General features: G+C 48.0%; 64 non-coding genes and 1 pseudogene across 64 annotated transcripts; all 65 read right to left on the reverse strand.

The window, feature by feature from the left end:
- Positions 1-27: 27 nt before the first annotated feature.
- On the reverse strand, positions 28-146 carry LOC145078626 (5S ribosomal RNA). The gene has a single exon (XR_013694165.1). It is a non-coding gene; the product is annotated as a 5S ribosomal RNA (ribosomal RNA).
- A 231-nt stretch (positions 147-377) lies between these two features.
- Positions 378-496, reverse strand: LOC145078638 (5S ribosomal RNA). The gene has a single exon (XR_013694176.1). It is a non-coding gene; the product is annotated as a 5S ribosomal RNA (ribosomal RNA).
- Positions 497-727: 231 nt separating this feature from the next.
- On the reverse strand, positions 728-846 carry LOC145083415 (5S ribosomal RNA). Its single transcript, XR_013697893.1, has one exon. It is a non-coding gene; the product is annotated as a 5S ribosomal RNA (ribosomal RNA).
- Positions 847-1079: 233 nt separating this feature from the next.
- LOC145078649 (5S ribosomal RNA) lies at positions 1080-1198 on the reverse strand. Its single transcript, XR_013694187.1, has one exon. It is a non-coding gene; the product is annotated as a 5S ribosomal RNA (ribosomal RNA).
- Positions 1199-1429: 231 nt separating this feature from the next.
- On the reverse strand, positions 1430-1548 carry LOC145084509 (5S ribosomal RNA). Its single transcript, XR_013698952.1, has one exon. It is a non-coding gene; the product is annotated as a 5S ribosomal RNA (ribosomal RNA).
- Positions 1549-1779: 231 nt separating this feature from the next.
- Positions 1780-1898, reverse strand: LOC145083773 (5S ribosomal RNA). Its single transcript, XR_013698234.1, has one exon. It is a non-coding gene; the product is annotated as a 5S ribosomal RNA (ribosomal RNA).
- Positions 1899-2130: 232 nt separating this feature from the next.
- On the reverse strand, positions 2131-2249 carry LOC145078660 (5S ribosomal RNA). Its single transcript, XR_013694197.1, has one exon. It is a non-coding gene; the product is annotated as a 5S ribosomal RNA (ribosomal RNA).
- A 233-nt stretch (positions 2250-2482) lies between these two features.
- LOC145084856 (5S ribosomal RNA) lies at positions 2483-2601 on the reverse strand. Its single transcript, XR_013699283.1, has one exon. It is a non-coding gene; the product is annotated as a 5S ribosomal RNA (ribosomal RNA).
- A 231-nt stretch (positions 2602-2832) lies between these two features.
- On the reverse strand, positions 2833-2951 carry LOC145078672 (5S ribosomal RNA). The gene has a single exon (XR_013694208.1). It is a non-coding gene; the product is annotated as a 5S ribosomal RNA (ribosomal RNA).
- Positions 2952-3182: 231 nt separating this feature from the next.
- On the reverse strand, positions 3183-3301 carry LOC145078684 (5S ribosomal RNA). Its single transcript, XR_013694220.1, has one exon. It is a non-coding gene; the product is annotated as a 5S ribosomal RNA (ribosomal RNA).
- Positions 3302-3532: 231 nt separating this feature from the next.
- Positions 3533-3651, reverse strand: LOC145078696 (5S ribosomal RNA). The gene has a single exon (XR_013694231.1). It is a non-coding gene; the product is annotated as a 5S ribosomal RNA (ribosomal RNA).
- A 231-nt stretch (positions 3652-3882) lies between these two features.
- On the reverse strand, positions 3883-4001 carry LOC145083417 (5S ribosomal RNA). Its single transcript, XR_013697895.1, has one exon. It is a non-coding gene; the product is annotated as a 5S ribosomal RNA (ribosomal RNA).
- Positions 4002-4234: 233 nt separating this feature from the next.
- Positions 4235-4353, reverse strand: LOC145078708 (5S ribosomal RNA). The gene has a single exon (XR_013694243.1). It is a non-coding gene; the product is annotated as a 5S ribosomal RNA (ribosomal RNA).
- Positions 4354-4584: 231 nt separating this feature from the next.
- On the reverse strand, positions 4585-4703 carry LOC145084510 (5S ribosomal RNA). Its single transcript, XR_013698953.1, has one exon. It is a non-coding gene; the product is annotated as a 5S ribosomal RNA (ribosomal RNA).
- A 231-nt stretch (positions 4704-4934) lies between these two features.
- Positions 4935-5053, reverse strand: LOC145083774 (5S ribosomal RNA). The gene has a single exon (XR_013698235.1). It is a non-coding gene; the product is annotated as a 5S ribosomal RNA (ribosomal RNA).
- Positions 5054-5285: 232 nt separating this feature from the next.
- LOC145078720 (5S ribosomal RNA) lies at positions 5286-5404 on the reverse strand. The gene has a single exon (XR_013694254.1). It is a non-coding gene; the product is annotated as a 5S ribosomal RNA (ribosomal RNA).
- A 231-nt stretch (positions 5405-5635) lies between these two features.
- On the reverse strand, positions 5636-5754 carry LOC145078731 (5S ribosomal RNA). The gene has a single exon (XR_013694265.1). It is a non-coding gene; the product is annotated as a 5S ribosomal RNA (ribosomal RNA).
- A 232-nt stretch (positions 5755-5986) lies between these two features.
- Positions 5987-6105, reverse strand: LOC145078743 (5S ribosomal RNA). The gene has a single exon (XR_013694276.1). It is a non-coding gene; the product is annotated as a 5S ribosomal RNA (ribosomal RNA).
- A 231-nt stretch (positions 6106-6336) lies between these two features.
- Positions 6337-6455, reverse strand: LOC145078755 (5S ribosomal RNA). The gene has a single exon (XR_013694287.1). It is a non-coding gene; the product is annotated as a 5S ribosomal RNA (ribosomal RNA).
- A 230-nt stretch (positions 6456-6685) lies between these two features.
- LOC145078766 (5S ribosomal RNA) lies at positions 6686-6804 on the reverse strand. Its single transcript, XR_013694299.1, has one exon. It is a non-coding gene; the product is annotated as a 5S ribosomal RNA (ribosomal RNA).
- A 232-nt stretch (positions 6805-7036) lies between these two features.
- On the reverse strand, positions 7037-7155 carry LOC145078778 (5S ribosomal RNA). The gene has a single exon (XR_013694310.1). It is a non-coding gene; the product is annotated as a 5S ribosomal RNA (ribosomal RNA).
- Positions 7156-7387: 232 nt separating this feature from the next.
- LOC145078789 (5S ribosomal RNA) lies at positions 7388-7506 on the reverse strand. Its single transcript, XR_013694321.1, has one exon. It is a non-coding gene; the product is annotated as a 5S ribosomal RNA (ribosomal RNA).
- Positions 7507-7737: 231 nt separating this feature from the next.
- Positions 7738-7856, reverse strand: LOC145078801 (5S ribosomal RNA). Its single transcript, XR_013694333.1, has one exon. It is a non-coding gene; the product is annotated as a 5S ribosomal RNA (ribosomal RNA).
- Positions 7857-8088: 232 nt separating this feature from the next.
- LOC145078813 (5S ribosomal RNA) lies at positions 8089-8207 on the reverse strand. The gene has a single exon (XR_013694345.1). It is a non-coding gene; the product is annotated as a 5S ribosomal RNA (ribosomal RNA).
- Positions 8208-8439: 232 nt separating this feature from the next.
- Positions 8440-8558, reverse strand: LOC145084850 (5S ribosomal RNA). The gene has a single exon (XR_013699277.1). It is a non-coding gene; the product is annotated as a 5S ribosomal RNA (ribosomal RNA).
- Positions 8559-8789: 231 nt separating this feature from the next.
- Positions 8790-8908, reverse strand: LOC145083187 (5S ribosomal RNA). The gene has a single exon (XR_013697671.1). It is a non-coding gene; the product is annotated as a 5S ribosomal RNA (ribosomal RNA).
- Positions 8909-9139: 231 nt separating this feature from the next.
- LOC145078825 (5S ribosomal RNA) lies at positions 9140-9258 on the reverse strand. The gene has a single exon (XR_013694356.1). It is a non-coding gene; the product is annotated as a 5S ribosomal RNA (ribosomal RNA).
- A 232-nt stretch (positions 9259-9490) lies between these two features.
- Positions 9491-9609, reverse strand: LOC145078836 (5S ribosomal RNA). Its single transcript, XR_013694367.1, has one exon. It is a non-coding gene; the product is annotated as a 5S ribosomal RNA (ribosomal RNA).
- Positions 9610-9840: 231 nt separating this feature from the next.
- On the reverse strand, positions 9841-9959 carry LOC145078848 (5S ribosomal RNA). The gene has a single exon (XR_013694378.1). It is a non-coding gene; the product is annotated as a 5S ribosomal RNA (ribosomal RNA).
- A 231-nt stretch (positions 9960-10190) lies between these two features.
- Positions 10191-10309, reverse strand: LOC145078859 (5S ribosomal RNA). The gene has a single exon (XR_013694389.1). It is a non-coding gene; the product is annotated as a 5S ribosomal RNA (ribosomal RNA).
- A 232-nt stretch (positions 10310-10541) lies between these two features.
- LOC145084851 (5S ribosomal RNA) lies at positions 10542-10660 on the reverse strand. The gene has a single exon (XR_013699278.1). It is a non-coding gene; the product is annotated as a 5S ribosomal RNA (ribosomal RNA).
- A 231-nt stretch (positions 10661-10891) lies between these two features.
- Positions 10892-11010, reverse strand: LOC145083188 (5S ribosomal RNA). The gene has a single exon (XR_013697672.1). It is a non-coding gene; the product is annotated as a 5S ribosomal RNA (ribosomal RNA).
- A 231-nt stretch (positions 11011-11241) lies between these two features.
- LOC145078872 (5S ribosomal RNA) lies at positions 11242-11360 on the reverse strand. The gene has a single exon (XR_013694401.1). It is a non-coding gene; the product is annotated as a 5S ribosomal RNA (ribosomal RNA).
- A 232-nt stretch (positions 11361-11592) lies between these two features.
- Positions 11593-11711, reverse strand: LOC145078883 (5S ribosomal RNA). The gene has a single exon (XR_013694412.1). It is a non-coding gene; the product is annotated as a 5S ribosomal RNA (ribosomal RNA).
- A 231-nt stretch (positions 11712-11942) lies between these two features.
- LOC145078894 (5S ribosomal RNA) lies at positions 11943-12061 on the reverse strand. Its single transcript, XR_013694423.1, has one exon. It is a non-coding gene; the product is annotated as a 5S ribosomal RNA (ribosomal RNA).
- A 232-nt stretch (positions 12062-12293) lies between these two features.
- Positions 12294-12412, reverse strand: LOC145078906 (5S ribosomal RNA). The gene has a single exon (XR_013694434.1). It is a non-coding gene; the product is annotated as a 5S ribosomal RNA (ribosomal RNA).
- A 232-nt stretch (positions 12413-12644) lies between these two features.
- LOC145084852 (5S ribosomal RNA) lies at positions 12645-12763 on the reverse strand. Its single transcript, XR_013699279.1, has one exon. It is a non-coding gene; the product is annotated as a 5S ribosomal RNA (ribosomal RNA).
- Positions 12764-12994: 231 nt separating this feature from the next.
- On the reverse strand, positions 12995-13113 carry LOC145083189 (5S ribosomal RNA). The gene has a single exon (XR_013697673.1). It is a non-coding gene; the product is annotated as a 5S ribosomal RNA (ribosomal RNA).
- Positions 13114-13344: 231 nt separating this feature from the next.
- On the reverse strand, positions 13345-13463 carry LOC145078919 (5S ribosomal RNA). The gene has a single exon (XR_013694449.1). It is a non-coding gene; the product is annotated as a 5S ribosomal RNA (ribosomal RNA).
- Positions 13464-13695: 232 nt separating this feature from the next.
- LOC145078930 (5S ribosomal RNA) lies at positions 13696-13814 on the reverse strand. Its single transcript, XR_013694462.1, has one exon. It is a non-coding gene; the product is annotated as a 5S ribosomal RNA (ribosomal RNA).
- A 231-nt stretch (positions 13815-14045) lies between these two features.
- Positions 14046-14164, reverse strand: LOC145078942 (5S ribosomal RNA). Its single transcript, XR_013694473.1, has one exon. It is a non-coding gene; the product is annotated as a 5S ribosomal RNA (ribosomal RNA).
- Positions 14165-14395: 231 nt separating this feature from the next.
- Positions 14396-14514, reverse strand: LOC145078953 (5S ribosomal RNA). Its single transcript, XR_013694484.1, has one exon. It is a non-coding gene; the product is annotated as a 5S ribosomal RNA (ribosomal RNA).
- A 231-nt stretch (positions 14515-14745) lies between these two features.
- LOC145083775 (5S ribosomal RNA) lies at positions 14746-14864 on the reverse strand. The gene has a single exon (XR_013698236.1). It is a non-coding gene; the product is annotated as a 5S ribosomal RNA (ribosomal RNA).
- Positions 14865-15096: 232 nt separating this feature from the next.
- LOC145078965 (5S ribosomal RNA) lies at positions 15097-15215 on the reverse strand. The gene has a single exon (XR_013694495.1). It is a non-coding gene; the product is annotated as a 5S ribosomal RNA (ribosomal RNA).
- Positions 15216-15446: 231 nt separating this feature from the next.
- On the reverse strand, positions 15447-15565 carry LOC145085782 (5S ribosomal RNA). The gene has a single exon (XR_013700171.1). It is a non-coding gene; the product is annotated as a 5S ribosomal RNA (ribosomal RNA).
- Positions 15566-15796: 231 nt separating this feature from the next.
- LOC145078977 (5S ribosomal RNA) lies at positions 15797-15915 on the reverse strand. The gene has a single exon (XR_013694507.1). It is a non-coding gene; the product is annotated as a 5S ribosomal RNA (ribosomal RNA).
- Positions 15916-16146: 231 nt separating this feature from the next.
- Positions 16147-16265, reverse strand: LOC145078988 (5S ribosomal RNA). The gene has a single exon (XR_013694518.1). It is a non-coding gene; the product is annotated as a 5S ribosomal RNA (ribosomal RNA).
- Positions 16266-16465: 200 nt separating this feature from the next.
- Positions 16466-16583, reverse strand: LOC145080159 (5S ribosomal RNA; annotated as a pseudogene).
- A 231-nt stretch (positions 16584-16814) lies between these two features.
- On the reverse strand, positions 16815-16933 carry LOC145079000 (5S ribosomal RNA). Its single transcript, XR_013694529.1, has one exon. It is a non-coding gene; the product is annotated as a 5S ribosomal RNA (ribosomal RNA).
- A 232-nt stretch (positions 16934-17165) lies between these two features.
- On the reverse strand, positions 17166-17284 carry LOC145083249 (5S ribosomal RNA). The gene has a single exon (XR_013697728.1). It is a non-coding gene; the product is annotated as a 5S ribosomal RNA (ribosomal RNA).
- A 232-nt stretch (positions 17285-17516) lies between these two features.
- Positions 17517-17635, reverse strand: LOC145079012 (5S ribosomal RNA). Its single transcript, XR_013694540.1, has one exon. It is a non-coding gene; the product is annotated as a 5S ribosomal RNA (ribosomal RNA).
- Positions 17636-17866: 231 nt separating this feature from the next.
- On the reverse strand, positions 17867-17985 carry LOC145079023 (5S ribosomal RNA). The gene has a single exon (XR_013694551.1). It is a non-coding gene; the product is annotated as a 5S ribosomal RNA (ribosomal RNA).
- Positions 17986-18216: 231 nt separating this feature from the next.
- LOC145083279 (5S ribosomal RNA) lies at positions 18217-18335 on the reverse strand. The gene has a single exon (XR_013697757.1). It is a non-coding gene; the product is annotated as a 5S ribosomal RNA (ribosomal RNA).
- A 230-nt stretch (positions 18336-18565) lies between these two features.
- Positions 18566-18684, reverse strand: LOC145079036 (5S ribosomal RNA). Its single transcript, XR_013694564.1, has one exon. It is a non-coding gene; the product is annotated as a 5S ribosomal RNA (ribosomal RNA).
- Positions 18685-18916: 232 nt separating this feature from the next.
- LOC145079047 (5S ribosomal RNA) lies at positions 18917-19035 on the reverse strand. The gene has a single exon (XR_013694575.1). It is a non-coding gene; the product is annotated as a 5S ribosomal RNA (ribosomal RNA).
- Positions 19036-19267: 232 nt separating this feature from the next.
- Positions 19268-19386, reverse strand: LOC145079059 (5S ribosomal RNA). Its single transcript, XR_013694585.1, has one exon. It is a non-coding gene; the product is annotated as a 5S ribosomal RNA (ribosomal RNA).
- A 232-nt stretch (positions 19387-19618) lies between these two features.
- Positions 19619-19737, reverse strand: LOC145079071 (5S ribosomal RNA). The gene has a single exon (XR_013694596.1). It is a non-coding gene; the product is annotated as a 5S ribosomal RNA (ribosomal RNA).
- Positions 19738-19971: 234 nt separating this feature from the next.
- On the reverse strand, positions 19972-20090 carry LOC145079083 (5S ribosomal RNA). The gene has a single exon (XR_013694608.1). It is a non-coding gene; the product is annotated as a 5S ribosomal RNA (ribosomal RNA).
- A 230-nt stretch (positions 20091-20320) lies between these two features.
- LOC145079094 (5S ribosomal RNA) lies at positions 20321-20439 on the reverse strand. The gene has a single exon (XR_013694619.1). It is a non-coding gene; the product is annotated as a 5S ribosomal RNA (ribosomal RNA).
- Positions 20440-20671: 232 nt separating this feature from the next.
- LOC145083224 (5S ribosomal RNA) lies at positions 20672-20790 on the reverse strand. The gene has a single exon (XR_013697705.1). It is a non-coding gene; the product is annotated as a 5S ribosomal RNA (ribosomal RNA).
- Positions 20791-21022: 232 nt separating this feature from the next.
- LOC145079106 (5S ribosomal RNA) lies at positions 21023-21141 on the reverse strand. Its single transcript, XR_013694630.1, has one exon. It is a non-coding gene; the product is annotated as a 5S ribosomal RNA (ribosomal RNA).
- A 232-nt stretch (positions 21142-21373) lies between these two features.
- LOC145079118 (5S ribosomal RNA) lies at positions 21374-21492 on the reverse strand. The gene has a single exon (XR_013694641.1). It is a non-coding gene; the product is annotated as a 5S ribosomal RNA (ribosomal RNA).
- Positions 21493-21724: 232 nt separating this feature from the next.
- On the reverse strand, positions 21725-21843 carry LOC145079129 (5S ribosomal RNA). The gene has a single exon (XR_013694652.1). It is a non-coding gene; the product is annotated as a 5S ribosomal RNA (ribosomal RNA).
- A 232-nt stretch (positions 21844-22075) lies between these two features.
- Positions 22076-22194, reverse strand: LOC145083226 (5S ribosomal RNA). Its single transcript, XR_013697706.1, has one exon. It is a non-coding gene; the product is annotated as a 5S ribosomal RNA (ribosomal RNA).
- A 231-nt stretch (positions 22195-22425) lies between these two features.
- LOC145079141 (5S ribosomal RNA) lies at positions 22426-22544 on the reverse strand. Its single transcript, XR_013694664.1, has one exon. It is a non-coding gene; the product is annotated as a 5S ribosomal RNA (ribosomal RNA).
- Between the last annotated feature and the right edge of the window lie 128 nt (positions 22545-22672).

Raw genomic sequence — 22672 nt, forward strand, 5'->3', positions numbered from 1 at the left:
AAAAACGCAAACGGACAACGAAAAAGGGGGGTGCAACACGAGGACTTCCCAGGGGGTCACCCATCCTAGTACTACTCTCGCCCAAGCACGCTTAACTGCGGAGTTCTGATGGGATCCGGTGCATTAGTGCTGGTATGATCGCACCCGAAATACTATCCATGTTTATTGTTTTTATGTGTTACAAGACGCAGAACCTCCTTTGTTTTGGTACGCGGGGCGTGGGACCCACGTGACCGATCGGCTCCGTTCCAAAAATACGAAAAGCATCAACCATGAACCGGAGGGCACCCGAGCATAGAAATAGCAAGAAAGAAAGGAAAAAAAGCAAAAAAACCGCACGTAAAATCTAAAAAAACGCAAACGGACAACGAAAAAGGGGGGTGCAACACGAGGACTTCCCAGGGGGTCACCCATCCTAGTACTACTCTCGCCCAAGCACGCTTAACTGCGGAGTTCTGATGGGATCCGGTGCATTAGTGCTGGTATGATCGCACCCGAAATACTATCCATGTTTATTGTTTTTATGTGTTACAAGACGCAGAACCTCCTTTGTTTTGGTACGCGGGGCGTGGGACCCACGTGACCGATCGGCTCCGTTCCAAAAATACGAAAAGCATCAACCATGAACCGGAGGGCACCCGAGCATAGAAATAGCAAGAAAGAAAGGAAAAAAAGCAAAAAAACCGCACGTAAAATCTAAAAAAACGCAAACGGACAACGAAAAAGGGGGGTGCAACACGAGGACTTCCCAGGGGGTCACCCATCCTAGTACTACTCTCGCCCAAGCACGCTTAACTGCGGAGTTCTGATGGGATCCGGTGCATTAGTGCTGGTATGATCGCACCAGAAATACTATCCATGTTTATTGTTTTTATGTGTTACAAGACGCAGAACCTCCTTTGTTTTGGTACGCGGGGCGTGGGACCCACGTGACCGATCGGCTCCGTTCCAAAAATACGAAAAGCATCAACCATGAACCGGAGGGCACCCGAGCAAAGAAATAGCAAGAAAGAAAGGAAAAAAAAAGCAAAAAAACCGCACGTAAAATCTAAAAAAACGCAAACGGACAACGAAAAAGGGGGGTGCAACACGAGGACTTCCCAGGGGGTCACCCATCCTAGTACTACTCTCGCCCAAGCACGCTTAACTGCGGAGTTCTGATGGGATCCGGTGCATTAGTGCTGGTATGATCGCACCCGAAATACTATCCATGTTTATTGTTTTTATGTGTTACAAGACGCAGAACCTCCTTTGTTTTGGTACGCGGGGCGTGGGACCCACGTGACCGATCGGCTCCGTTCCAAAAATACGAAAAGCATCAACCATGAACCGGAGGGCACCCGAGCATAGAAATAGCAAGAAAGAAAGGAAAAAAAGCAAAAAAACCGCACGTAAAATCTAAAAAAACGCAAACGGACAACGAAAAAGGGGGGTGCAACACGAGGACTTCCCAGGGGGTCACCCATCCTAGTACTACTCTCGCCCAAGCACGCTTAACTGCGGAGTTCTGATGGGATCCGGTTCATTAGTGCTGGTATGATCGCACCCGAAATACTATCCATGTTTATTGTTTTTATGTGTTACAAGACGCAGAACCTCCTTTGTTTTGGTACGCGGGGCGTGGGACCCACGTGACCGATCGGCTCCGTTCCAAAAATACGAAAAGCATCAACCATGAACCGGAGGGCACCCGAGCATAGAAATAGCAAGAAAGAAAGGAAAAAAAGCAAAAAAACCGCACGTAAAATCTAAAAAAACGCAAACGGACAACGAAAAAGGGGGGTGCAACACGAGGACTTCCCAGGGGGTCACCCATCCTAGTACTACTCTCGCCCAAGCACGCTTAACTGCGGAGTTCTGATGGGATCTGGTGCATTAGTGCTGGTATGATCGCACCCGAAATACTATCCATGTTTATTGTTTTTATGTGTTACAAGACGCAGAACCTCCTTTGTTTTGGTACGCGGGGCGTGGGACCCACGTGACCGATCGGCTCCGTTCCAAAAATACGAAAAGCATCAACCATGAACCGGAGGGCACCCGAGCAAAGAAATAGCAAGAAAGAAAGGAAAAAAAAGCAAAAAAACCGCACGTAAAATCTAAAAAAACGCAAACGGACAACGAAAAAGGGGGGTGCAACACGAGGACTTCCCAGGGGGTCACCCATCCTAGTACTACTCTCGCCCAAGCACGCTTAACTGCGGAGTTCTGATGGGATCCGGTGCATTAGTGCTGGTATGATCGCACCCGAAATACTATCCATGTTTATTGTTTTTATGTGTTACAAGACGCAGAACCTCCTTTGTTTTGGTACGCGGGGCGTGGGACCCACGTGACCGATCGGCTCCGTTCCAAAAATACGAAAAGCATCAACCATGAACCGGAGGGCACCCGAGCAAAGAAATAGCAAGAAAGAAAGGAAAAAAAAAGCAAAAAAACCGCACGTAAAATCTAAAAAAACGCAAACGGACAACGAAAAAGGGGGGTGCAACAAGAGGACTTCCCAGGGGGTCACCCATCCTAGTACTACTCTCGCCCAAGCACGCTTAACTGCGGAGTTCTGATGGGATCCGGTGCATTAGTGCTGGTATGATCGCACCCGAAATACTATCCATGTTTATTGTTTTTATGTGTTACAAGACGCAGAACCTCCTTTGTTTTGGTACGCGGGGCGTGGGACCCACGTGACCGATCGGCTCCGTTCCAAAAATACGAAAAGCATCAACCATGAACCGGAGGGCACCCGAGCATAGAAATAGCAAGAAAGAAAGGAAAAAAAGCAAAAAAACCGCACGTAAAATCTAAAAAAACGCAAACGGACAACGAAAAAGGGGGGTGCAACACGAGGACTTCCCAGGGGGTCACCCATCCTAGTACTACTCTCGCCCAAGCACGCTTAACTGCGGAGTTCTGATGGGATCCGGTGCATTAGTGCTGGTATGATCGCACCCGAAATACTATCCATGTTTATTGTTTTTATGTGTTACAAGACGCAGAACCTCCTTTGTTTTGGTACGCGGGGCGTGGGACCCACGTGACCGATCGGCTCCGTTCCAAAAATACGAAAAGCATCAACCATGAACCGGAGGGCACCCGAGCATAGAAATAGCAAGAAAGAAAGGAAAAAAAGCAAAAAAACCGCACGTAAAATCTAAAAAAACGCAAACGGACAACGAAAAAGGGGGGTGCAACACGAGGACTTCCCAGGGGGTCACCCATCCTAGTACTACTCTCGCCCAAGCACGCTTAACTGCGGAGTTCTGATGGGATCCGGTGCATTAGTGCTGGTATGATCGCACCCGAAATACTATCCATGTTTATTGTTTTTATGTGTTACAAGACGCAGAACCTCCTTTGTTTTGGTACGCGGGGCGTGGGACCCACGTGACCGATCGGCTCCGTTCCAAAAATACGAAAAGCATCAACCATGAACCGGAGGGCACCCGAGCATAGAAATAGCAAGAAAGAAAGGAAAAAAAGCAAAAAAACCGCACGTAAAATCTAAAAAAACGCAAACGGACAACGAAAAAGGGGGGTGCAACACGAGGACTTCCCAGGGGGTCACCCATCCTAGTACTACTCTCGCCCAAGCACGCTTAACTGCGGAGTTCTGATGGGATCCGGTGCATTAGTGCTGGTATGATCGCACCCGAAATACTATCCATGTTTATTGTTTTTATGTGTTACAAGACGCAGAACCTCCTTTGTTTTGGTACGCGGGGCGTGGGACCCACGTGACCGATCGGCTCCGTTCCAAAAATACGAAAAGCATCAACCATGAACCGGAGGGCACCCGAGCATAGAAATAGCAAGAAAGAAAGGAAAAAAAGCAAAAAAACCGCACGTAAAATCTAAAAAAACGCAAACGGACAACGAAAAAGGGGGGTGCAACACGAGGACTTCCCAGGGGGTCACCCATCCTAGTACTACTCTCGCCCAAGCACGCTTAACTGCGGAGTTCTGATGGGATCCGGTGCATTAGTGCTGGTATGATCGCACCAGAAATACTATCCATGTTTATTGTTTTTATGTGTTACAAGACGCAGAACCTCCTTTGTTTTGGTACGCGGGGCGTGGGACCCACGTGACCGATCGGCTCCGTTCCAAAAATACGAAAAGCATCAACCATGAACCGGAGGGCACCCGAGCAAAGAAATAGCAAGAAAGAAAGGAAAAAAAAAGCAAAAAAACCGCACGTAAAATCTAAAAAAACGCAAACGGACAACGAAAAAGGGGGGTGCAACACGAGGACTTCCCAGGGGGTCACCCATCCTAGTACTACTCTCGCCCAAGCACGCTTAACTGCGGAGTTCTGATGGGATCCGGTGCATTAGTGCTGGTATGATCGCACCCGAAATACTATCCATGTTTATTGTTTTTATGTGTTACAAGACGCAGAACCTCCTTTGTTTTGGTACGCGGGGCGTGGGACCCACGTGACCGATCGGCTCCGTTCCAAAAATACGAAAAGCATCAACCATGAACCGGAGGGCACCCGAGCATAGAAATAGCAAGAAAGAAAGGAAAAAAAGCAAAAAAACCGCACGTAAAATCTAAAAAAACGCAAACGGACAACGAAAAAGGGGGGTGCAACACGAGGACTTCCCAGGGGGTCACCCATCCTAGTACTACTCTCGCCCAAGCACGCTTAACTGCGGAGTTCTGATGGGATCCGGTTCATTAGTGCTGGTATGATCGCACCCGAAATACTATCCATGTTTATTGTTTTTATGTGTTACAAGACGCAGAACCTCCTTTGTTTTGGTACGCGGGGCGTGGGACCCACGTGACCGATCGGCTCCGTTCCAAAAATACGAAAAGCATCAACCATGAACCGGAGGGCACCCGAGCATAGAAATAGCAAGAAAGAAAGGAAAAAAAGCAAAAAAACCGCACGTAAAATCTAAAAAAACGCAAACGGACAACGAAAAAGGGGGGTGCAACACGAGGACTTCCCAGGGGGTCACCCATCCTAGTACTACTCTCGCCCAAGCACGCTTAACTGCGGAGTTCTGATGGGATCTGGTGCATTAGTGCTGGTATGATCGCACCCGAAATACTATCCATGTTTATTGTTTTTATGTGTTACAAGACGCAGAACCTCCTTTGTTTTGGTACGCGGGGCGTGGGACCCACGTGACCGATCGGCTCCGTTCCAAAAATACGAAAAGCATCAACCATGAACCGGAGGGCACCCGAGCAAAGAAATAGCAAGAAAGAAAGGAAAAAAAAGCAAAAAAACCGCACGTAAAATCTAAAAAAACGCAAACGGACAACGAAAAAGGGGGGTGCAACACGAGGACTTCCCAGGGGGTCACCCATCCTAGTACTACTCTCGCCCAAGCACGCTTAACTGCGGAGTTCTGATGGGATCCGGTGCATTAGTGCTGGTATGATCGCACCCGAAATACTATCCATGTTTATTGTTTTTATGTGTTACAAGACGCAGAACCTCCTTTGTTTTGGTACGCGGGGCGTGGGACCCACGTGACCGATCGGCTCCGTTCCAAAAATACGAAAAGCATCAACCATGAACCGGAGGGCACCCGAGCATAGAAATAGCAAGAAAGAAAGGAAAAAAAGCAAAAAAACCGCACATAAAATCTAAAAAAACGCAAACGGACAACGAAAAAGGGGGGTGCAACACGAGGACTTCCCAGGGGGTCACCCATCCTAGTACTACTCTCGCCCAAGCACGCTTAACTGCGGAGTTCTGATGGGATCCGGTGCATTAGTGCTGGTATGATCGCACCCGAAATACTATCCATGTTTATTGTTTTTATGTGTTACAAGACGCAGAACCTCCTTTGTTTTGGTACGCGGGGCGTGGGACCCACGTGACCGATCGGCTCCGTTCCAAAAATACGAAAAGCATCAACCATGAACCGGAGGGCACCCGAGCAAAGAAATAGCAAGAAAGAAAGGAAAAAAAAGCAAAAAAACCGCACGTAAAATCTAAAAAAACGCAAACGGACAACGAAAAAGGGGGGTGCAACACGAGGACTTCCCAGGGGGTCACCCATCCTAGTACTACTCTCGCCCAAGCACGCTTAACTGCGGAGTTCTGATGGGATCCGGTGCATTAGTGCTGGTATGATCGCACCCGAAGTACTATCCATGTTTATTGTTTTTATGTGTTACAAGACGCAGAACCTCCTTTGTTTTGGTACGCGGGGCGTGGGACCCACGTGACCGATCGGCTCCGTTCCAAAAATACGAAAAGCATCAACCATGAACCGGAGGGCACCCGAGCATAGAAATAGCAAGAAAGAAAGGAAAAAAAGCAAAAAAACCGCACGTAAAATCTAAAAAAACGCAAACGGACAACGAAAAAGGGGGGTGCAACACGAGGACTTCCCAGGGGGTCACCCATCCTAGTACTACTCTCGCCCAAGCACGCTTAACTGCGGAGTTCTGATGGGATCCGGTGCATTAGTGCTGGTATGATCGCACCCGAAATACTATCCATGTTTATTGTTTTTATGTGTTACAAGACGCAGAACCTCCTTTGTTTTGGTACGCGGGGCGTGGGACCCACGTGACCGATCGGCTCCGTTCCAAAAATACGAAAAGCATCAACCATGAACCGGAGGGCACCCGAGCATAGAAATAGCAAGAAAGAAAGGAAAAAAAGCAAAAAACCGCACGTAAAATCTAAAAAAACGCAAACGGACAACGAAAAAGGGGGGTGCAACACGAGGACTTCCCAGGGGGTCACCCATCCTAGTACTACTCTCGCCCAAGCACGCTTAACTGCGGAGTTCTGATGGGATCCGGTGCATTAGTGCTGGTATGATCGCACCCGAAATACTATCCATGTTTATTGTTTTTATGTGTTACAAGACGCAGAACCTCCTTTGTTTTGGTACGCGGGGCGTGGGACCCACGTGACCGATCGGCTCCGTTCCAAAAATACGAAAAGCATCAACCATGAACCGGAGGGCACCCGAGCAAAGAAATAGCAAGAAAGAAAGGAAAAAAAAGCAAAAAAACCGCACGTAAAATCTAAAAAAACGCAAACGGACAACGAAAAAGGGGGGTGCAACACGAGGACTTCCCAGGGGGTCACCCATCCTAGTACTACTCTCGCCCAAGCACGCTTAACTGCGGAGTTCTGATGGGATCCGGTGCATTAGTGCTGGTATGATCGCACCCGAAATACTATCCATGTTTATTGTTTTTATGTGTTACAAGACGCAGAACCTCCTTTGTTTTGGTACGCGGGGCGTGGGACCCACGTGACCGATCGGCTCCGTTCCAAAAATACGAAAAGCATCAACCATGAACCGGAGGGCACCCGAGCATAGAAATAGCAAGAAAGAAAGGAAAAAAAAGCAAAAAAACCGCACGTAAAATCTAAAAAAACGCAAACGGACAACGAAAAAGGGGGGTGCAACACGAGGACTTCCCAGGGGGTCACCCATCCTAGTACTACTCTCGCCCAAGCACGCTTAACTGCGGAGTTCTGATGGGATCCGGTGCATTAGTGCTGGTATGATCGCACCCGAAATACTATCCATGTTTATTGTTTTTATGTGTTACAAGACGCAGAACCTCCTTTGTTTTGGTACGCGGGGCGTGGGACCCACGTGACCGATCGGCTCCGTTCCAAAAATACGAAAAGCATCAACCATGAACCGGAGGGCACCCGAGCATAGAAATAGCAAGAAAGAAAGGAAAAAAAGCAAAAAAACCGCACGTAAAATCTAAAAAAACGCAAACGGACAACGAAAAAGGGGGGTGCAACACGAGGACTTCCCAGGGGGTCACCCATCCTAGTACTACTCTCGCCCAAGCACGCTTAACTGCGGAGTTCTGATGGGATCCGGTGCATTAGTGCTGGTATGATCGCACCCGAAATACTATCCATGTTTATTGTTTTTATGTGTTACAAGACGCAGAACCTCCTTTGTTTTGGTACGCGGGGCGTGGGACCCACGTGACCGATCGGCTCCGTTCCAAAAATACGAAAAGCATCAACCATGAACCGGAGGGCACCCGAGCAAAGAAATAGCAAGAAAGAAAGGAAAAAAAAGCAAAAAAACCGCACGTAAAATCTAAAAAAACGCAAACGGACAACGAAAAAGGGGGGTGCAACACGAGGACTTCCCAGGGGGTCACCCATCCTAGTACTACTCTCGCCCAAGCACGCTTAACTGCGGAGTTCTGATGGGATCCGGTGCATTAGTGCTGGTATGATCGCACCCGAAATACTATCCATGTTTATTGTTTTTATGTGTTACAAGACGCAGAACCTCCTTTGTTTTGGTACGCGGGGCGTGGGACCCACGTGACCGATCGGCTCCGTTCCAAAAATACGAAAAGCATCAACCATGAACCGGAGGGCACCCGAGCATAGAAATAGCAAGAAAGAAAGGAAAAAAAAGCAAAAAAACCTCACGTAAAATCTAAAAAAACGCAAACGGACAACGAAAAAGGGGGGTGCAACACGAGGACTTCCCAGGGGGTCACCCATCCTAGTACTACTCTCGCTCAAGCACGCTTAACTGCGGAGTTCTAATGGGATCCGGTGCATTAGTGCTGGTATGATCGCACCCGAAATACTATCCATGTTTATTGTTTTTATGTGTTACAAGACGCAGAACCTCCTTTGTTTTGTTACGCGGGGCGTGGGACCCACGTGACCGATCGGCTCCGTTCCAAAAATACGAAAAGCATCAACCATGAACCGGAGGGCACCCGAGCATAGAAATAGCAAGAAAGAAAAGAAAAAAAGCAAAAAAACCGCACGTAAAATCTAAAAAAACGCAAACGGACAACGAAAAAGGGGGGTGCAACACGAGGACTTCCCAGGGGGTCACCCATCCTAGTACTACTCTCGCCCAAGCACGCTTAACTGCGGAGTTCTGATGGGATCCGGTGCATTAGTGCTGGTATGATCACACCCGAAATACTATCCATGTTTATTGTTTTTATGTGTTACAAGACGCAGAACCTCCTTTGTTTTGATACGCGGGGCGTGGGACCCACGTGACCGATCGGCTCCGTTCCAAAAATACGAAAAGCATCAACCATGAACCGGAGGGCACCCGAGCATAGAAATAGCAAGAAAGAAAGGAAAAAAAGCAAAAAAACCGCACGTAAAATCTAAAAAAACGCAAACGGACAACGAAAAAGGGGGGTGCAACACGAGGACTTCCCAGGGGGTCACCCATCCTAGTACTACTCTCGCCCAAGCACGCTTAACTGCGGAGTTCTGATGGGATCCGGTGCATTAGTGCTGGTATGATCGCACCCGAAATACTATCCATGTTTATTGTTTTTATGTGTTACAAGACGCAGAACCTCCTTTGTTTTGGTACGCGGGGCGTGGGACCCACGTGACCGATCGGCTCCGTTCCAAAAATACGAAAAGCATCAACCATGAACCGGAGGGCACCCGAGCATAGAAATAGCAAGAAAGAAAGGAAAAAAAAGCAAAAAAACCGCACGTAAAATCTAAAAAAACGCAAACGGACAACGAAAAAGGGGGGTGCAACACGAGGACTTCCCAGGGGGTCACCCATCCTAGTACTACTCTCGCCCAAGCACGCTTAACTGCGGAGTTCTGATGGGATCCGGTGCATTAGTGCTGGTATGATCGCACCCGAAATACTATCCATGTTTATTGTTTTTATGTGTTACAAGACGCAGAACCTCCTTTGTTTTGGTACGCGGGGCGTGGGACCCACGTGACCGATCGGCTCCGTTCCAAAAATACGAAAAGCATCAACCATGAACCGGAGGGCACCCGAGCATAGAAATAGCAAGAAAGAAAGGAAAAAAAGCAAAAAAACCGCACGTAAAATCTAAAAAAACGCAAACGGACAACGAAAAAGGGGGGTGCAACACGAGGACTTCCCAGGGGGTCACCCATCCTAGTACTACTCTCGCCCAAGCACGCTTAACTGCGGAGTTCTGATGGGATCCGGTGCATTAGTGCTGGTATGATCGCACCCGAAATACTATCCATGTTTATTGTTTTTATGTGTTACAAGACGCAGAACCTCCTTTGTTTTGGTACGCGGGGCGTGGGACCCACGTGACCGATCGGCTCCGTTCCAAAAATACGAAAAGCATCAACCATGAACCGGAGGGCACCCGAGCATAGAAATAGCAAGAAAGAAAGGAAAAAAAGCAAAAAAACCGCACGTAAAATCTAAAAAAACGCAAACGGACAACGAAAAAGGGGGGTGCAACACGAGGACTTCCCAGGGGGTCACCCATCCTAGTACTACTCTCGCCCAAGCACGCTTAACTGCGGAGTTCTGATGGGATCCGGTGCATTAGTGCTGGTATGATCGCACCCGAAATACTATCCATGTTTATTGTTTTTATGTGTTACAAGACGCAGAACCTCCTTTGTTTTGGTACGCGGGGCGTGGGACCCACGTGACCGATCGGCTCCGTTCCAAAAATACGAAAAGCATCAACCATGAACCGGAGGGCACCCGAGCATAGAAATAGCAAGAAAGAAAGGAAAAAAAAGCAAAAAAACCTCACGTAAAATCTAAAAAAACGCAAACGGACAACGAAAAAGGGGGGTGCAACACGAGGACTTCCCAGGGGGTCACCCATCCTAGTACTACTCTCGCTCAAGCACGCTTAACTGCGGAGTTCTAATGGGATCCGGTGCATTAGTGCTGGTATGATCGCACCCGAAATACTATCCATGTTTATTGTTTTTATGTGTTACAAGACGCAGAACCTCCTTTGTTTTGTTACGCGGGGCGTGGGACCCACGTGACCGATCGGCTCCGTTCCAAAAATACGAAAAGCATCAACCATGAACCGGAGGGCACCCGAGCATAGAAATAGCAAGAAAGAAAAGAAAAAAAGCAAAAAAACCGCACGTAAAATCTAAAAAAACGCAAACGGACAACGAAAAAGGGGGGTGCAACACGAGGACTTCCCAGGGGGTCACCCATCCTAGTACTACTCTCGCCCAAGCACGCTTAACTGCGGAGTTCTGATGGGATCCGGTGCATTAGTGCTGGTATGATCACACCCGAAATACTATCCATGTTTATTGTTTTTATGTGTTACAAGACGCAGAACCTCCTTTGTTTTGATACGCGGGGCGTGGGACCCACGTGACCGATCGGCTCCGTTCCAAAAATACGAAAAGCATCAACCATGAACCGGAGGGCACCCGAGCATAGAAATAGCAAGAAAGAAAGGAAAAAAAGCAAAAAAACCGCACGTAAAATCTAAAAAAACGCAAACGGACAACGAAAAAGGGGGGTGCAACACGAGGACTTCCCAGGGGGTCACCCATCCTAGTACTACTCTCGCCCAAGCACGCTTAACTGCGGAGTTCTGATGGGATCCGGTGCATTAGTGCTGGTATGATCGCACCCGAAATACTATCCATGTTTATTGTTTTTATGTGTTACAAGACGCAGAACCTCCTTTGTTTTGGTACGCGGGGCGTGGGACCCACGTGACCGATCGGCTCCGTTCCAAAAATACGAAAAGCATCAACCATGAACCGGAGGGCACCCGAGCATAGAAATAGCAAGAAAGAAAGGAAAAAAAAGCAAAAAAACCGCACGTAAAATCTAAAAAAACGCAAACGGACAACGAAAAAGGGGGGTGCAACACGAGGACTTCCCAGGGGGTCACCCATCCTAGTACTACTCTCGCCCAAGCACGCTTAACTGCGGAGTTCTGATGGGATCCGGTGCATTAGTGCTGGTATGATCGCACCCGAAATACTATCCATGTTTATTGTTTTTATGTGTTACAAGACGCAGAACCTCCTTTGTTTTGGTACGCGGGGCGTGGGACCCACGTGACCGATCGGCTCCGTTCCAAAAATACGAAAAGCATCAACCATGAACCGGAGGGCACCCGAGCATAGAAATAGCAAGAAAGAAAGGAAAAAAAGCAAAAAAACCGCACGTAAAATCTAAAAAAACGCAAACGGACAACGAAAAAGGGGGGTGCAACACGAGGACTTCCCAGGGGGTCACCCATCCTAGTACTACTCTCGCCCAAGCACGCTTAACTGCGGAGTTCTGATGGGATCCGGTGCATTAGTGCTGGTATGATCGCACCCGAAATACTATCCATGTTTATTGTTTTTATGTGTTACAAGACGCAGAACCTCCTTTGTTTTGGTACGCGGGGCGTGGGACCCACGTGACCGATCGGCTCCGTTCCAAAAATACGAAAAGCATCAACCATGAACCGGAGGGCACCCGAGCAAAGAAATAGCAAGAAAGAAAGGAAAAAAAAGCAAAAAAACCGCACGTAAAATCTAAAAAAACGCAAACGGACAACGAAAAAGGGGGGTGCAACACGAGGACTTCCCAGGGGGTCACCCATCCTAGTACTACTCTCGCCCAAGCACGCTTAACTGCGGAGTTCTGATGGGATCCGGTGCATTAGTGCTGGTATGATCGCACCCGAAATACTATCCATGTTTATTGTTTTTATGTGTTACAAGACGCAGAACCTCCTTTGTTTTGGTACGCGGGGCGTGGGACCCACGTGACCGATCGGCTCCGTTCCAAAAATACGAAAAGCATCAACCATGAACCGGAGGGCACCCGAGCATAGAAATAGCAAGAAAGAAAGGAAAAAAAAGCAAAAAAACCTCACGTAAAATCTAAAAAAACGCAAACGGACAACGAAAAAGGGGGGTGCAACACGAGGACTTCCCAGGGGGTCACCCATCCTAGTACTACTCTCGCTCAAGCACGCTTAACTGCGGAGTTCTAATGGGATCCGGTGCATTAGTGCTGGTATGATCGCACCCGAAATACTATCCATGTTTATTGTTTTTATGTGTTACAAGACGCAGAACCTCCTTTGTTTTGTTACGCGGGGCGTGGGACCCACGTGACCGATCGGCTCCGTTCCAAAAATACGAAAAGCATCAACCATGAACCGGAGGGCACCCGAGCATAGAAATAGCAAGAAAGAAAAGAAAAAAAGCAAAAAAACCGCACGTAAAATCTAAAAAAACGCAAACGGACAACGAAAAAGGGGGGTGCAACACGAGGACTTCCCAGGGGGTCACCCATCCTAGTACTACTCTCGCCCAAGCACGCTTAACTGCGGAGTTCTGATGGGATCCGGTGCATTAGTGCTGGTATGATCACACCCGAAATACTATCCATGTTTATTGTTTTTATGTGTTACAAGACGCAGAACCTCCTTTGTTTTGATACGCGGGGCGTGGGACCCACGTGACCGATCGGCTCCGTTCCAAAAATACGAAAAGCATCAACCATGAACCGGAGGGCACCCGAGCATAGAAATAGCAAGAAAGAAAGGAAAAAAAGCAAAAAAACCGCACGTAAAATCTAAAAAAACGCAAACGGACAACGAAAAAGGGGGGTGCAACACGAGGACTTCCCAGGGGGTCACCCATCCTAGTACTACTCTCGCCCAAGCACGCTTAACTGCGGAGTTCTGATGGGATCCGGTGCATTAGTGCTGGTATGATCGCACCCGAAATACTATCCATGTTTATTGTTTTTATGTGTTACAAGACGCAGAACCTCCTTTGTTTTGGTACGCGGGGCGTGGGACCCACGTGACCGATCGGCTCCGTTCCAAAAATACGAAAAGCATCAACCATGAACCGGAGGGCACCCGAGCATAGAAATAGGAAGAAAGAAAGGAAAAAAAAGCAAAAAAACCGCACGTAAAATCTAAAAAAACGCAAACGGACAACGAAAAAGGGGGGTGCAACACGAGGACTTCCCAGGGGGTCACCCATCCTAGTACTACTCTCGCCCAAGCACGCTTAACTGCGGAGTTCTGATGGGATCCGGTGCATTAGTGCTGGTATGATCGCACCCGAAATACTATCCATGTTTATTGTTTTTATGTGTTACAAGACGCAGAACCTCCTTTGTTTTGGTACGCGGGGCGTGGGACCCACGTGACCGATCGGCTCCGTTCCAAAAATACGAAAAGCATCAACCATGAACCGGAGGGCACCCGAGCATAGAAATAGCAAGAAAGAAAGGAAAAAAAGCAAAAAAACCGCACGTAAAATCTAAAAAAACGCAAACGGACAACGAAAAAGGGGGGTGCAACACGAGGACTTCCCAGGGGGTCACCCATCCTAGTACTACTCTCGCCCAAGCACGCTTAACTGCGGAGTTCTGATGGGATCCGGTGCATTAGTGCTGGTATGATCGCACCCGAAATACTATCCATGTTTATTGTTTTTATGTGTTACAAGACGCAGAACCTCCTTTGTTTTGGTACGCGGGGCGTGGGACCCACGTGACCGATCGGCTCCGTTCCAAAAATACGAAAAGCATCAACCATGAACCGGAGGGCACCCGAGCATAGAAATAGCAAGAAAGAAAGGAAAAAAAGCAAAAAAACCGCACGTAAAATCTAAAAAAACGCAAACGGACAACGAAAAAGGGGGGTGCAACACGAGGACTTCCCAGGGGGTCACCCATCCTAGTACTACTCTCGCCCAAGCACGCTTAACTGCGGAGTTCTGATGGGATCCGGTGCATTAGTGCTGGTATGATCGCACCCGAAATACTATCCATGTTTATTGTTTTTATGTGTTACAAGACGCAGAACCTCCTTTGTTTTGGTACGCGGGGCGTGGGACCCACGTGACCGATCGGCTCCGTTCCAAAAATACGAAAAGCATCAACCATGAACCGGAGGGCACCCGAGCATAGAAATAGCAAGAAAGAAAGGAAAAAAAGCAAAAAAACCGCACGTAAAATCTAAAAAAACGCAAACGGACAACGAAAAAGGGGGGTGCAACACGAGGACTTCCCAGGGGGTCACCCATCCTAGTACTACTCTCGCCCAAGCACGCTTAACTGCGGAGTTCTGATGGGATCTGGTGCATTAGTGCTGGTATGATCGCACCCGAAATACTATCCATGTTTATTGTTTTTATGTGTTACAAGACGCAGAACCTCCTTTGTTTTGGTACGCGGGGCGTGGGACCCACGTGACCGATCGGCTCCGTTCCAAAAATACGAAAAGCATCAACCATGAACCGGAGGGCACCCGAGCAAAGAAATAGCAAGAAAGAAAGGAAAAAAAAGCAAAAAAACCGCACGTAAAATCTAAAAAAACGCAAACGGACAACGAAAAAGGGGGGTGCAACACGAGGACTTCCCAGGGGGTCACCCATCCTAGTACTACTCTCGCCCAAGCACGCTTAACTGCGGAGTTCTGATGGGATCCGGTGCATTAGTGCTGGTATGATCGCACCCGAAATACTATCCATGTTTATTGTTTTTATGTGTTACAAGACGCAGAACCTCCTTTGTTTTGGTACGGGGGGCGTGGGACCCACGTGACCGATCGGCTACGTTCCAAAAATACGAAAAGCATCAACCATGAACCGGAGGGCACCCGAGCATAGAAATAGCAAGAAAGAAAGGAAAAAAAGCAAAAAAACCGCACGTAAAATCTAAAAAAACGCAAACGGACAACGAAAAAGGGGGGTGCAACACGAGGACTTCCCAGGGGGTCACCCATCCTAATACAACTCTCGCCCAAGCACGCTTAACTGCGGAGTTATGATGGGATCCGGTGCATTAGTGCTGGTATGATCGCACCCGAAATACTATCCATGTTTATTGTTTTTATGTGTTACAAGACGCAGAACCTCCTTTGTTTTGGTACGCGGGGCATGGGACCCACGTGACCGATCGGCTCCGTTCCAAAAATACGAAAAGCATCAACCATGAACCGGAGGGCACCCGAGCATAGAAATAGCAAGAAAGAAAGGAAAAAAAGCAAAAAAACCGCACGTAAAATCTAAAAAAACCCAAACGGACAACGAAAAAGAGGGGTGCAACACGAGGACTTCCCAGGGGGTCACCCATCCTAGTACTACTCTCGCCCAAGCACGCTTAACTGCGGAGTTCTGATGGGATCCGGTGCATTAGTGCTGGTATGATCGCACCCGAAATACTATCCATGTTTATTGTTTTTATGTGTTACAAGACGCAGAACCTCCTTTGTTTTGGTACGCGGGGCGTGGGACCCACGTGACCGATCGGCTCCGTTCCAAAAATACGAAAAGCATCAACCATGAACCGGAGGGCACCCGAGCATAGAAATAGCAAGAAAGAAAGGAAAAAAAGCAAAAAAACCGCACGTAAAATCTAAAAAAACGCAAACGGACAACGAAAAAGGGGGGTGCAACACGAGGACTTCCCAGGGGGTCACCCATCCTAGTACTACTCTCGCCCAAGCACGCTTAACTGCGGAGTTCTGATGGGATCCGGTGCATTAGTGCTGGTATGATCGCACCCGAAATACTATCCATGTTTATTGTTTTTATGTGTTACAAGACGCAGAACCTCCTTTGTTTTGGTACGCGGGGCGTGGGACCCACGTGACCGATCGGCTCCGTTCCAAAAATACGAAAAGCATCAACCATGAACCGGAGGGCACCCGAGCATAGAAATAGCAAGAAAGAAAGGAAAAAAAGCAAAAAAACCGCACGTAAAATCTAAAAAAACGCAGGACTTCCCAGGGGATCACCCATCCTAATACTACTCTCGCCCAAGCACGCTTAACTGCGGAGTTCTGATGGGATCCGGTGCATTAGTGCTGGTATGATCGCACCCGAAATACTATCCATGTTTATTGTTTTTATGTGTTACAAGACGCAGAACCTCCTTTGTTTTGGTACGCGGGGCGTGGGACCCACGTGACCGATCGGCTCCGTTCCAAAAATACGAAAAGCATCAACCATGAACCGGAGGGCACCCGAGCATAGAAATAGCAAGAAAGAAAGGAAAAAAAGCAGAAAAACCGCACGTAAAATCTAAAAAAACGCAAACGGACAACGAAAAAGGGGGGTGCAACACGAGGACTTCCCAGGGGGTCACCCATCCTAGTACTACTCTCGCCCAAGCACGCTTAACTGCGGAGTTCTGATGGGATCCGGTGCATTAGTGCTGGTATGATCGCACCCGAAATACTATCCATGTTTATTGTTTTTATGTGTTACAAGACGCAGAACCTCCTTTGTTTTGGTACGCGGGGCGTGGGACCCACGTGACCGATCGGCTCCGTTCCAAAAATACGAAAAGCATCAACCATGAACCGGAGGGCACCCAAGCATAGAAATAGCAAGAAAGAAAGGAAAAAAAGCAAAAAAAACCGCACGTAAAATCTAAAAAAACGCAAACGGACAACGAAAAAGGGGGGTGCAACACGAGGACTTCCCAGGGGGTCACCCATCCTAGTACTACTCTCGCCCAAGCACGCTTAACTGCGGAGTTCTGATGGGATCCGGTGCATTAGTGCTGGTATGACCGCACCCGAAATACTATCCATGTTTATTGTTTTTATGTGTTACAAGACGCAGAACCTCCTTTGTTTTGGTACGCGGGGCGTGGGACCCACGTGACCGATCGGCTCCGTTCCAAAAATACGAAAAGTATCAACCATGAACCGGAGGGCACCCGAGCATAGAAATAGCAAGAAAGAAAGGAAAAAAAAGCAAAAAAACCGCACGTAAAATCTAAAAAAACGCAAACGGACAACGAAAAAGGGGGGTGCAACACGAGGACTTCCCAGGGGGTCACCCATCCTAGTACTACTCTCGCCCAAGCACGCTTAACTGCGGAGTTCTGATGGGATCCGGTGCATTAGTGCTGGTATGATCGCACCCGAAATACTATCCATGTTTATTGTTTTTATGTGTTACAAGACGCAGAACCTCCTTTGTTTTGGTACGCGGGGCGTGGGACCCACGTGACCGATCGGCTCCGTTCCAAAAATACGAAAAGCATCAACCATGAACCGGAGGGCACCCGAGCATAGAAATAGCAAGAAAGAAAGGAAAAAAAGCAAAAAAACCGCACGTAAAATCTAAAAAAACGCAAACGGACAACGAAAAAGGGGGGTGCAACACGAGGACTTCCCAGGGGGTCACCCATCCTAGTACTACTCTCGCCCAAGCACGCTTAACTGCGGAGTTCTGATGGGATCCGGTGCATTAGTGCTGGTATGATCGCACCCGAAATACTATCCATGTTTATTGTTTTTATGTGTTACAAGACGCAGAACCTCCTTTGTTTTGGTACGCGGGGCGTGGGACCCACGTGACCGATCGGCTCCGTTCCAAAAATACGAAAAGCATCAACCATGAACCGGAGGGCACCCGAGCATAGAAATAACAAGAAAGAAAGGAAAAAAAGCAAAAAAACCGCACGTAAAATCTAAAAAAACGCAAACGGACAACGAAAAAGGGGGGTGCAACACGAGGACTTCCCAGGGGGTCACCCATCCTAGTACTACTCTCGCCCAAGCACGCTTAACTGCGGAGTTCTGATGGGATCCGGTGCATTAATGCTGGTATGATCGCACCCGAAATACTATCCATGTTTATTGTTTTTATGTGTTACAAGACGCAGAACCTCCTTTGTTTTGGTACGCGGGGCGTGGGACCCACGTGACCGATCGGCTCCGTTCCAAAAATACGAAAAGCATCAACCATGAACCGGAGGGCACCCGAGCATAGAAATAACAAGAAAGAAAGGAAAAAAAGCAAAAAAACCGCACGTAAAATCTAAAAAAACGCAAACGGACAACGAAAAAGGGGGTGCAACACGAGGACTTCCCAGGGGGTCACCCATCCTAGTACTACTCTCGCCCAAGCACGCTTAACTGCGGAGTTCTGATGGGATCCGGTGCATTAGTGCTGGTATGATCGCACCCGAAATACTATCCATGTTTATTGTTTTTATGTGTTACAAGACGCAGAACCTCCTTTGTTTTGGTACGCGGGGCGTGGGACCCACGTGACCGATCGGCTCCGTTCCAAAAATACGAAAAGCATCAACCATGAACCGGAGGGCACCCGAGCATAGAAATAGCAAGAAAGAAAGGAAAAAAAGCAAAAAAACCGCACGTAAAATCTAAAAAAACGCAAATGGACAACGAAAAAGGGGGGGTGCAACACGAGGACTTCCCAGGGGGTCACCCATCCTAGTACTACTCTCGCCCAAGCACGCTTAACTGCGGAGTTCTGATGGGATCCGGTGCATTAGTGCTGGTATGATCGCACCCGAAATACTATCCATGTTTATTGTTTTTATGTGTTACAAGACGCAGAACCTCCTTTGTTTTGGTACGCGGGGCGTGGGACCCACGTGACCGATCGGCTCCGTTCCAAAAATACGAAAAGCATCAACCATGAACCGGAGGGCACCCGAGCATAGAAATAACAAGAAAGAAAGGAAAAAAAGCAAAAAAACCGCACGTAAAATCTAAAAAAAACGCAAACGGACAACGAAAAAGGGGGGTGCAACACGAGGACTTCCCAGGGGGTCACCCATCCTAGTACTACTCTCGCCCAAGCACGCTTAACTGCGGAGTTCTGATGGGATCCGGTGCATTAGTGCTGGTATGATCGCACCCGAAATACTATCCATGTTTATTGTTTTTATGTGTTACAAGACGCAGAACCTCCTTTGTTTTGGTACGCGGGGCGTGGGACCCACGTGACCGATCGGCTCCGTTCCAAAATTACGAAAAGCATCAACCATGAACCGGAGGGCACCCGAGCATAGAAATAGCAAGAAAGAAAGGAAAAAAAGCAAAAAAAACCGCACGTAAAATCTAAAAAAACGCAAACGGACAACGAAAAAGGGGGGTGCAACACGAGGACTTCCCAGGGGGTCACCCATCCTAGTACTACTCTCGCCCAAGCACGCTTAACTGCGGAGTTCTGATGGGATCCGGTGCATTAGTGCTGGTATGATCGCACCCGAAATACTATCCATGTTTATTGTTTTTATGTGTTACAAGACGCAGAACCTCCTTTGTTTTGGTACGCGGGGCGTGGGACCCACGTGACCGATCGGCTCCGTTCCAAAAATACGAAAAGCATCAACCATGAACCGGAGGGCACCCGAGCATAGAAATAGCAAGAAAGAAAGGAAAAAAAAAGCAAAAAAAACCGCACGTAAAATCTAAAAAAACGCAAACGGACAACGAAAAAGGGGGGTGCAACACGAGGACTTCCCAGGGGGTCACCCATCCTAGTACTACTCTCGCCCAAGCACGCTTAACTGCGGAGTTCTGATGGGATCCGGTGCATTAGTGCTGGTATGATCGCACCCGAAATACTATCCATGTTTATTGTTTTTATGTGTTACAAGACGCAGAACCTCCTTTGTTTTGGTACGCGGGGCGTGGGACCCACGTGACCGATCGGCTCCGTTCCAAAAATACGAAAAGCATCAACCATGAACCGGAGGGCACCCGAGCATAGAAATAACAAGAAAGAAAGGAAAAAAAGCAAAAAAACCGCACGTAAAATCTAAAAAAACGCAAACGGACAACGAAAAAGGGGGTGCAACACGAGGACTTCCCAGGGGGTCACCCATCCTAGTACTACTCTCGCCCAAGCACGCTTAACTGCGGAGTTCTGATGGGATCCGGTGCATTAGTGCTGGTATGATCGCACCCGAAATACTATCCATGTTTATTGTTTTTATGTGTTACAAGACGCAGAACCTCCTTTGTTTTGGTACGCGGGGCGTGGGACCCACGTGACCGATCGGCTCCGTTCCAAAAATACGAAAAGCATCAACCATGAACCGGAGGGCACCCGAGCATAGAAATAGCAAGAAAGAAAGGAAAAAAAGCAAAAAAAACCGCACGTAAAATCTAAAAAAACGCAAACGGACAACGAAAAAGGGGGGTGCAACACGAGGACTTCCCAGGGGGTCACCCATCCTAGTACTACTCTCGCCCAAGCACGTTTAACTGCGGAGTTCTGATGGGATCCGGTGCATTAGTGCTGGTATGATCGCACCCGAAATACTATCCATGTTTATTGTTTTTATGTGTTACAAGACGCAGAACCTCCTTTGTTTTGGTACGCGGGGCGTGGGACCCACGTGACCGATCGGCACCGTTCCAAAAATACGAAAAGCATCAACCATGAACCGGAGGGCACCCGAGCATAGAAATAGCAAGAAAGAAAGGAAAAAAAGCAAAAAAAACCGCACGTAAAATCTAAAAAAACGCAAACGGACAACGAAAAAGGGGGGTGCAACACGAGGACTTCCCAGGGGGTCACCCATCCTAGTACTACTCTCGCCCAAGCACGCTTAACTGCGGAGTTCTGATGGGATCCGGTGCATTAGTGCTGGTATGATCGCACCCGAAATACTATCCATGTTTATTGTTTTTATGTGTTACAAGACGCAGAACCTCCTTTGTTTTGGTACGCGGGGCGTGGGACCCACGTGACCGATCGGCTCCGTTCCAAAAATACGAAAAGCATCAACCATGAACCGGAGGGCACCCGAGCATAGAAATAGCAAGAAAGAAAGGAAAAAAAGCAAAAAAACCGCACGTAAAATCTAAAAAAACGCAAACGGACAACGAAAAAGGGGGGGTGCAACACGAGGACTTCCCAGGGGGTCACCCATCCTAGTACTACTCTCGCCCAAGCACGCTTAACTGCGGAGTTCTGATGGGATCCGGTGCATTAGTGCTGGTATGATCGCACCCGAAATACTATCCATGTTTATTGTTTTTATGTGTTACAAGACGCAGAACCTCCTTTGTTTTGGTACGCGGGGCGTGGGACCCACGTGACCGATCGGCTCCGTTCCAAAAATACGAAAAGCATCAACCATGAACCGGAGGGCACCCGAGCATAGAAATAACAAGAAAGAAAGGAAAAAAAGCAAAAAAACCGCACGTAAAATCTAAAAAAAACGCAAACGGACAACGAAAAAGGGGGGTGCAACACGAGGACTTCCCAGGGGGTCACCCATCCTAGTACTACTCTCGCCCAAGCACGCTTAACTGCGGAGTTCTGATGGGATCCGGTGCATTAGTGCTGGTATGATCGCACCCGAAATACTATCCATGTTTATTGTTTTTATGTGTTACAAGACGCAGAACCTCCTTTGTTTTGGTACGCGGGGCGTGGGACCCACGTGACCGATCGGCTCCGTTCCAAAATTACGAAAAGCATCAACCATGAACCGGAGGGCACCCGAGCATAGAAATAGCAAGAAAGAAAGGAAAAAAAGCAAAAAAAACCGCACGTAAAATCTAAAAAAACGCAAACGGACAACGAAAAAGGGGGGTGCAACACGAGGACTTCCCAGGGGGTCACCCATCCTAGTACTACTCTCGCCCAAGCACGTTTAACTGCGGAGTTCTGATGGGATCCGGTGCATTAGTGCTGGTATGATCGCACCCGAAATACTATCCATGTTTATTGTTTTTATGTGTTACAAGACGCAGAACCTCCTTTGTTTTGGTACGCGGGGCGTGGGACCCACGTGACCGATCGGCTCCGTTCCAAAAATACGAAAAGCATCAACCATGAACCGGAGGGCACCCGAGCATAGAAATAGCAAGAAAGAAAGGAAAAAAAGCAAAAAAACCGCACGTAAAATCTAAAAAAACGCAAACGGACAACGAAAAAGGGGGGTGCAACACGAGGACTTCCCAGGGGGTCACCCATCCTAGTACTACTCTCGCCCAAGCACGCTTAACTGCGGAGTTCTGATGGGATCCGGTGCATTAGTGCTGGTATGATCGCACCCGAAATACTATCCATGTTTATTGTTTTTATGTGTTACAAGACGCAGAACCTCCTTTGTTTTGGTACGCGGGGCGTGGGACCCACGTGACCGATCGGCTCCGTTCCAAAAATACGAAAAGCATCAACCAT

The sequence above is a fragment of the Lactuca serriola genome, chromosome 1 (assembly GCF_051521515.1).
Source record: "Lactuca serriola cultivar US96UC23 chromosome 1, Lser_US96UC23_V15, whole genome shotgun sequence".
NCBI lineage: Eukaryota > Viridiplantae > Streptophyta > Magnoliopsida > Asterales > Asteraceae > Lactuca > Lactuca serriola.